We start from the raw sequence: 10,017 nt of genomic DNA on the forward strand, positions 1-10,017 counted from the left end.
GTGGTCCAGCTTGCACGTGGTGTATTCCCAATTCCTCACTAAAGCTTCAGTTTAGTCTTGATTACTCTCATCTGTAGGTTGAGGTTTTGGAGGTTGGAGAGATTCCGATTAAAGTCCGGGACGTAATGAGATCCTGGAATATGATTGGGAATGGTTCAGTTAAAAGTCCAGAAATTGGTAATATTGTGATAGATCTTCTAGCTCCATTATTTTACTTTAACTGCCGGTGCATCTGCCGGGCTTATAGGGGTCCGTGCAGGTGGTTTCTTTTATTGTGCACGAGCGTACCCGTCGGGTTTATGGGAGCCCGGCGGAGTTAGTTAGATTGCTTGTCTTTGTTGCCTATACGCTCGTGTACATACCCCCATTTACTACTTTTTGCATTTGATGTGACCCTTTATTTGCATTTCAGTTCACTTTTGCTTATCTTGCTCAGTCGGCCTATGATGCCTACTGGGTACCTGTTGTTTTGGTACTCATGCTACGCTCTGCATCTATGTTGTGATGCAGGTCCGAGCACTAGTAGCCAGCGTTGATTGAGCTTGGAGTTGACTTATCCGGAGACGGGGGTGAGCACACGGCGTTTTGTACTATTTCAGTCTCCATCTGTATATATAGACTTGTCTTTTTCCTTTCGAGACAGTCCAGTCTCTGTTGTCCAGTTTTGGGACTTGTACTCATTTTGTAGTAGCTCTGTACTAGTGACTTCCAGGTTCTGGGGGGGATATTTGTTTGTATATATGTTTTTAGTTTGCTTCCGCCTGTTTATATTGTTATTTGCCTACTCTTGTTTAATTTCTACCCTCAGACCCATTACTTGTTGTTCCGGGTTACGGGTTGGCTTACCTGCTGGTGGGTTATAGTAGGTGCCATCATGACTTGATAAATCGGGTCGTGACATTAGTTTTTTATTTTTGTTCTGATAAAGCCATATTTTTTACCAAGAAAGAGTGTACTTTTCAATGTTGAGTGATAGTTTCAATAAAATCTTGAAAATATTTTGGGAAGTCAAAAGGGTTTCCTTCCATATTCTTCTTCAACTTTCTTAACCTTTAATCTTCTCATTCTTTTTCAATTTCTTAACCTTTAATCTTCTCACAGAAACGTTTCACAAGACAACTAATCTAAAACCTTGCCATTGTTCGATGGAAAAGACTCCACGTAAAAGTCCTAGTCTTAACAAATCTGTGGTAATCATTGATAGCCCGCCGATCAGTTCAAGACCATCTGGTAGATCTAATGAGTTTATTGTTATCAATTCTTCATCATCCTACAAAGTTCAACAAAAAGATGATTATGGGGCTGATACAAAATCGAAGGGTAAAGAAAAATTGGTAGAAGGTCATTATCCACATGACAGCGATTTTGAGGACGATATCCCCCTGTCTAAAAGATTAAGAGTAAATAATGATCAGGATTCAAAGGTATTTATTTATTTGATTAAATTTCTTTTTTTTTTTGACATGCAAGTGTTGAATCTTATTCTTAATAGAAAGATTTGTAACATTAATTATTTTTTTATGCCCTAGAATGTTGATGGGGGTTCGGTGAGCAAAGTCATGAATGGTTTAAGTAAAAAATGGACTAGGTTTGTTAATAATAAAAGGAAAAAGGCATCACAAGTACCACTAAAGGTATGTTTTTACCGTCGTTTTATAGTAATGTAATTTTTTATGCAAATATTTTTTTGCTTATATTATAAATTTTGCATTTTATGACTATTATAATTTATTGATTTTTAATTTATTTTTTTTAGATCAAGAAGAAACAATCGCGTTGATGTTCTTATGTTAATATCAACGTTTTTGTTGACATAACAAAGCTACTTGAAAAAATTGGTAGTGTTCATTTGTTTAAAGAGTCTCCTTTTGGTTATCTATTAGGCTTGTCCCAATTGAAAGTCCAACCTCAGATTATTAGATGTCTTGTTCATCATTTAGCTAACAATCGGGATGACATGTTTGTGTTTGACATAAATGGTAAAGAAATGCATTTTGGGCTTAGAGAATTTTTGGTAATTACTGGTTTTAAGTGTGGTGGCTGTATGGTTTTTGATCATGATCAGAATAGTATATCTAAGTTACTTTCTCGTTACTTTCCAAATGTTGTTGATAAGGTTTTGAAAGCTGATTTCATAAGAGTGTTTAAAGAAGATGGGTTGATTCAGGAAGAAGACTTTTTTAATATGTCTATGATTTATTTCATTAGTACATTCATTTTGTCATCTCCACCACAATTGTCACATATTCCAAAAGATCACTTCTTATGTGTTGAGTCGGGACAGTACATTACGTACCCCTGGGAAATCTCTCCTTTTTTAATCTTCGTCATTCTATATCAAGTCAAATGGAAAAAGATCCAGATTATGTGAAGTTTGAAGGGTTTCCTCTCGCATTGCAAATTTGGTTTTACGAATGTTGTAACAAAGTTGATGGTTCAATTGCAATTCGTAAATCCAATCGAACGCCTAGAATATTCAATTGGGATATATCCAAAAACAAGATATATTTTGACCATCTCCAGAAAGGAATGTTCAGAAAATACGGCAATCAGGTAATAGAAGTTCTATTGTTATTATTTATTAATTTTATTTTTTTTGAGTAGTATATATTCACAATTTATTATTATTGTGTTAGTATACATTTGAAGATCTTGTGTTCATGAATGAGGAGCTTGATATCATTGAGTCGGAAAATCTTACTGTTTTGACTGATATGCCATTCAATAAGAAGAGTAAACGTGATAGATATGTAAGGCAAAATCAGAATTTACAGACTCATTCTGTCGTTCGACAGAATGTTAAAGATTTGCCTCATAGTTCTGCACAAAAGGTTGGAAGTGATCCGAGTTTGTCATTTACTAAAGATTTGTAGAAAATTGTCCAAGAAGTTGTGAAGGTATGATTATAAATTTTATTTACTTTCTGTCAGAATTTTGGTTGAAGAAACATTAATGTCATTTTAATTTTTGTTAGGTTCGTAATGAGTTGGAAAGGTTTGAAAAAAATGTAGATGCTAAGTTTGTTGAAATGAAGGCTTTTATGGATTCATCATTCAAATATATCATTCAAGAGTTGAAATCTCTTCATAATGATGTTTCAACCAACAAAGATTTAGGTGGTGAACGGGTTAGTCTACTTATTAATATATGGACTTATTATTTACTTATAAACTAATTTTTAGATCAAGATTATTATAAATGTTATTGTGGATACTTTGTGTTGATTTTAAATATTATTAATCTTCTTGTTGATTATATATCCGTAATTAGCTATATTGTTGTCTTATTGTAATAGTTGAATGACTCAAAATTTTATTTTTATTGAGAACATTAAGGTTGTTGTTGAGGATCAAAGAAAAGGAAATGTTGATGTTCAAAATGAACATTTGCAAGATTGTGGAGATAAATATGGTGTCCAGACACCATCTTCGTTTCGTAATCATGTTTTTGATAACAATTGTAAGTTCTTTTTTGTTAGCTTAAATCTATGTTTTATAACTATTTTTAGTTCATCTCTTATTTGTGTTTAAAATTTCATAAAATATAGATACATAAATGATGTTTGTATATCTTAATAGGTGGTGTATCTGTTGATATTGAAATAAATAGAAAAACTCCTACATTGGATGACTTTGTTATGCCCAATATGCGTGAATCACAGTTGGTTGCTCTTGAAACTGGACAAACATACGTGTCATCATTGGTAGATGTTGAATCTGAAAATATTTGTGTCACACCTTTGGAAGTTGGTAAAGCTGGAAAAACAAAGTTCAATCAGTTTGGTGTTATTGAGGGTGAAAACACATTTATCTCACCAGTTCAGCATGTTCGTACGAAGATTCCAGGAAACTATGCCCAATCACCATACACAAACTTAAGTGAATCAGGTGGCACATCGGTGAACACAGTGAAGTACTGTTTATGGAGGCATCCTTTTGTAAATTACAAGGGGTTTGATATGTACAGTGAAGTTATCCTTTAATTTAAGAAATGGGTTGATAGCAAATTATCCAAGAAACGTGGAAAGTATGTATTGTTGTGTAATTGTATTTTACNATAAATGATGTTTGTATATCTTAATAGGTGGTGTATCTGTTGATTTTGAAATAAATAGAAAAACTCCTACATTGGATGACTTTGTTATGCCCAATATGCGTGAATCACAGTTGGTTGCTTTTGAAACTGGACAAACATACGTGTCATCATTGGTAGATGTTGAATCTGAAAATATTTGTGTCACACCTTTGGAATTTGCTAAAGCTGGAAAAACAAAGTTCAATCAGTTTGGTGTTATTGAGGGTGAAAACACATTTATCTCACCAGTTCAGCATGTTCGTACGAAGATTCCAGGAAAGTATGCCCAATCACCATACACAAACTTAAGTGAATCAGGTGGCACATCAGTGAGCACAGTGAAGTACTGTTTATGGAGGCATCCTTTTGTAAATTACAAGGGGTTGATACGTACAGTGAAGTTATCCTTCAATTTAAGAAATGGGTTGATAGCAAATTATCCAAGAAACGTGGAAAGTATGTATTTTTGTGTAATTGTATTTTACCATTTGTTCATTCACTTTATATGATATAACTACTCATTTTGTTTTATAGGAAAACCAGTTTCTTCACTGCTGCTTCAAATCCAATCGATCCTCCTTTTGAGTTTGGTGTTGGTAGGGTGGATTTGATGGATTGGTTTCACCCTTTGGCTTATCCAGGGCAGCCTTGGAGTGATTTGGTAATTTTTTACGGTGTAACTCTATATTAAAGTAAGATTTGGTATTTGTTTTTTGTTGGGATTTTTAGTGATTGGTAAGTAAAATTGGCTTCATTGTAGTCACTAAAATCTGTGATTTAGTTCTATGGGGACAGTTGCTTTTGGTATGTTTGTTATGAAAATCAACTACTGACACATACATAGACTCCTAATTATAGTTTAATTGTTACAATGACACAAACATATAATTTTAAATATAGTCTAATAGGTAATAATCAGATAATGGTAATTCTTTCAATCAAGTTGTGATATTATTTTATTGTTTGGTGCTAACTAATAAAACTTGATATGCAACATGTTGATGTGATAATGTATTATCTTCGCAAGTTTTGCAAGTATGGACCTGATAATAGTGCAAGAGTTACTAGTACTGACCCTTTTTCATCAGTTAGGTTGTTCAAATTCATGATGCGTGGGAGGCCAATGGCAAAGATGAAAGTCTGATTGTATACATCATGAGGTTGCACAATATATAAGAGGTGATAGGATTCTTGCTAATACGTCATGGGTGGATGTTGATCATGTATGCATTCCAGTCAATAGTAGTGCTGCATTCCACTGGTTTCTGGTTGTTTTTTCTATCAGAAAAAGGTGTTTATATATTTATGATTCTTTAAATGGTTATGGGGTTGAACATACCAATGCAGTAACAAGTTTGGTTCAAAAAATATCTAGAATGATACCTTTGTTCCTAGTTGCTACTGATTATTATGCTTTAAGGAAAGACATTGACTGGAATACAGATGTGCATTATGCTGGAAGGCCAGTTGGTGATCCGTTGGTATATGGTAATCGTGAAAACATTCCACAACAATGCGACAATTCAACGTAAGTATAATGTGGCTTTTTTGTTGTTGATTATACTATGTATTGTACTAATTATGCTGATTGGGTAATAGTTATAGAGATGTGATTTGTATACCTGTGCTTTTGCTGAATATGTGTGTCGTGGAGATAGGAACGTATCTATGTCGGGTTTAAATGCTGAAAATCTTCGGTTGAGATTTGGAGCATTACTGTGGGAATATGGAAAGATGAAAATTGATACTGAATCTGTTAGTGAAGATGAAGCTTCTAACCAAGGTGGTCGGTCAAATCGGAGGGTCAAGGAGTAAAAAGTGTCATTTCTTAAGACAAAATTTCATAAATGTTTTATGCTATTGAATTTTTTTTGTAATTTTGGATAGTACTTTAGTTGCGTTTATGGTATTTAGTTCGTTGGATATTGTCTTTATTCTGTGATTATGCATTTATTTGGTTGTGTTTTTGATTAAATATTGTGATAAATTTATAGTGTGAGTTTGGTTTGTACATGTATGAGTTTGGTATAAATTTAGGTATAAATTGGGTTTTATCATTATTGAAAAATTATATTAAATGCTTGTATATTATCGCTTGGATTTCTTTCAAAGTTGCAGGTTGGTATACATACCAATGTGTTTACCCAGTTTGGTACTTTTTTTCTTTCATATGTAAACCAATTTTTTTCTTTAGCATAGTGTGTTTTTTTTTTGGTTTCAGTGTTAACCAAGAGTGTAGTCATAAGCCATTTATTGAAATATCAAAGTATTTTACCAAAAATTTAACCATTTAATGATTTAAAAAAAACAGTCAAAGAAATACCAAAGTATTTTATCAATATGTTAACCATTTAATAAACTTAAAATAAAACAGTCAAAGATTACATACCCTTAAACCAATTTTTAAAATTTATGATTTTATCAGGTTATCATCAATAAATGTTGGAAATATTTTTCATATTATTATTTACACCAATTCACATACTTAAAATACACTAAAATATGTACCATATTTTTATTTACGAGGTTCTAATTATATAACATAGATCGCCAAACTTGTAGTTTTTTACACCACCAATTACACCAAATAATTTATTAATGCACTCATTTTAATTGATGTATGTTCATATGTAAGATAATATACCATCATCATTATGACATTTGGTTTTAATATATACCATCATTTATACCAAGCTATGTACCAGTTGTAACAAGAGTAAACCAATTTTACAGTAAGTGAGTGTTAATTACTGTAGCGTCTAAACTAATATACTAACATTTATTACTTTTCAATTTATTATTTTAGGTTGGTAAACTGCAAACATTTGTTTTACTAAATACACAATTATTATGATCCTTTATTTTTACCATATATTTGTTCTTATTTACCATAATTTTACCAAGAATTTGGCTTATATTTTTTATCAATATTTCTGGATATGTGGCAACACGTAATCCAAAAGAGTTTATGATATCTACTATATACAACTATGTATTCAAAAATATGAATAAGATAACAAAAAGTAATCAACTTTGAAATAAGGTAATGCAATTAAGAAATAGTACATCTAATAAAAGTAATATAGTTTAACTGTATAACTTCAAAGTAAAAATAACAACAAAAATATCACAAAGCTAATTATCATGAGTTTTTTATTGGGCATGTCTTCTTGTTATGCCCAACTATACCACATTCACTATAGGTTACTTTCCTCTTCTTCCCCTCTCCTTCGGTTAATCCCTTTTTGCGATCATTTTTCGGAGGTCTGCCTTGTTGCTTTCTTGTAATTGGTGGTAATACTACCTCTTCCAAGACATGTGATGGAACATCCCAAGTGCTTTCGCAAGGCAAGGGTTCAATTGGTATTGCATATGTATCTTGATAATTCTTATTACTATAATAAGCTGAACAATAATCATCGCGATGTTTATTCCTATGTCTGATTGCTGCAAGTGCATGACTACAAGGGAGCTCATCATGTTGAAATCTGCCACAACTACACATTCGTGTATTTAGACATACTGTAAACCTCTTTGCACCATCTGTAATGGTATGAAGGTGTATTGTTGATGAGCGCACCTTCGTTTAAGAGCATTCATTATCAATAATAAAACCAAAACATAATATGCATAGTAGAGAATTGTTAATACTTACAAGCATACGATGAGACAAATTTCTATTGTCCCAACATTTCATTGTATTTACTTGTCAAGGTTGTTGTAGTATTTCTACCTTCTTCGTTGTGTTTCTCATTCCAAACTTCAATTGTTTTTCTATCAAATTCCAACAATGGTACCACTGGTAACCTTCTTCCAACAAGAATAGCGTTATTTAGTGACTCTGCAATGTTACTTGTTAGTGTCCAAGTCCTCTTTACTGGTGAATGTGCGCGTGACCATTTATCATAATTTGCTTTTTGTAGATAAACACGGTATTTTGGATCAATTTGATCCATCCTTGTCGTCAATTCATCAAACTCTTGAACAGTGTAAGCTTTTGCTAAACTGAAGAATAATGGTCTAACCTCTTCTGTATCTCTGTATGTTTTCTTTAGTAAATTGGTCCATAGATGGTATATGCATGCATAATGTCTGAATTCGGGATAAACAAATGCAGTAGCATTTCAATTGCTCTTATTTCTATCAGAAACAAAACACATATCTTCCCTTTCACCGAATGCATTTTTAAAATTCTCAAAGAACCATAACCATGAATCATCATTTTCTGAATCAACTATTCCGTATGCAAGTGGCAAGATGTGACCTATACAACAAATATCTTCAAAATAAATACAACATATATTGATTATATATAAAAACAAATCAATCTAGTTGCGGTAATGGTATAAACAGTACCTCCTGGATCTAATGTGCTAGCTATCAACATTGTGCCTTCGTATGTTGATTTTAAATGTGTACCATCCACGACTACTATTGGTCGACAATACTCCCAGCCTCTTATACTTGCATCAAGTGCTGTAAATAAATATAAAAAATGATTTTCATCTGTTTTTTTATAATTCACAATTGTCCCTAGATATGTCTTCTCCAATATATATAGATATGTTGGAATTTTTCCATATGATTCGGCAGGGTCACCTTTTAATGTCTCGAAAGCTTTTTTTTTTACCTCTCCATGCTTGCATGTATGTTAATGAAATACCATGTACCTTTAGCATGTCTGCTTGTATGTCTGTTGGTGTGTAAACGGTCTTCAGATCGACATACTTTTCAACCAACATTGCCCCAAGCACACCACTTGTTGATTGTCGCTTTGATTGAATTCGGTCCTTCAATGGACAAGAATGTGTATCATAGAATTTCCTCACTTTGAATAACTTTGAATTATTCAAACATGAGGATTTAAAAACCCATGAACAGTTTTCTGTAGCACACTTTAGATAGTAACTGCAAAAACTCATGCATATTAATACATGGTAAGTTGTTAAAATATATTGATAATTTTTAAAAATAACATATATAATAACTCACCAGGTAGGACTTGATCTTTTTGCAACGAAACAAAACTCTCTTAGAAATGCATATCGCTTCATAACTTCCGATATAGTTTGCTTGTTTATATAAACTTGATCCTCGGCCACCAAATAGTGTTGAGGATTTGAAATTATTTCAGTTCCTTGTGATTCTTCAACGTAACATTCCAAAATTGGATCCATGTTAGTCAAACATAGTGTGTTGGATCCCACAATATGTTGACGTGTTGTTTGGACATTTGTTTGGTACTCAATGGATTCAATAGCTTTGTCCACACATGTCACACATAAAGGATATTTTGAAAAGAAATCTGAATTGCATCTCTTTTGATCTAAATAAACTTGCACTCCCGTATCGTTATGTATCTTCATTGGTGGAGATGGACCACTCACGAAATACCTTAGTTCCAACTGATAAATTGTTGTGTCCACTCTCAATTGTGAAGATATAGCTGTATGCAAGCTTTCGTATTTGATGGTTGGATCATACATAACTCCTTCAATATTGTAATCCACGTAATTGCCTGTTTGAAATAACAAATTCTTTGTTAATATTAAAAGGAACTTTCAGAATTACCTACTACAGTCATCAACTTATTTAGATTTGTTTATACATTGATTTTCGTTGGTGTATAAGCCATTTATTGAAATACCAAATTATTTACCACAATTTTAACCATTTAATTATCTTAAAAAAACAGTCAAAGAAATACCAAAGTATTTACCAATATCTTAACCATATAATAAACGTAAAAAAACAGTCAAAGATTACATACCCTTAAAACAATTTTTAAAATTTATGATTTTATCAGGTTACCATTAGTAAATGTACGAACTATTTTGCACATTATTATTTACACCAATTCACATACTTAAAATTCACTAAAATATGTACCATAACTTTATTACGAGGTTCTAATTATATACCATAGATCGTCAAACTTGTAGT

The 10,017-nt window shown here is 32.4% G+C and overlaps 1 long non-coding RNA gene across 1 annotated transcript in view; it reads left to right on the top strand.

The window, feature by feature from the left end:
* Positions 1–731, top strand: part of LOC125855540 (uncharacterized) — a 2,149-nt gene extending 1,418 nt beyond the window's left edge. The window contains exon 3 of the long non-coding RNA XR_007445497.1: positions 511–731. This is a non-coding gene — a long non-coding RNA (uncharacterized LOC125855540). The remainder of the gene's footprint in view (positions 1–510) is intronic.
* The last annotated feature ends 9,286 nt before the right edge of the window (positions 732–10,017 follow it).

This window comes from Solanum stenotomum, chromosome 2 (genome assembly GCF_019186545.1).
Source record: "Solanum stenotomum isolate F172 chromosome 2, ASM1918654v1, whole genome shotgun sequence".
Lineage (NCBI taxonomy): Eukaryota > Viridiplantae > Streptophyta > Magnoliopsida > Solanales > Solanaceae > Solanum > Solanum stenotomum.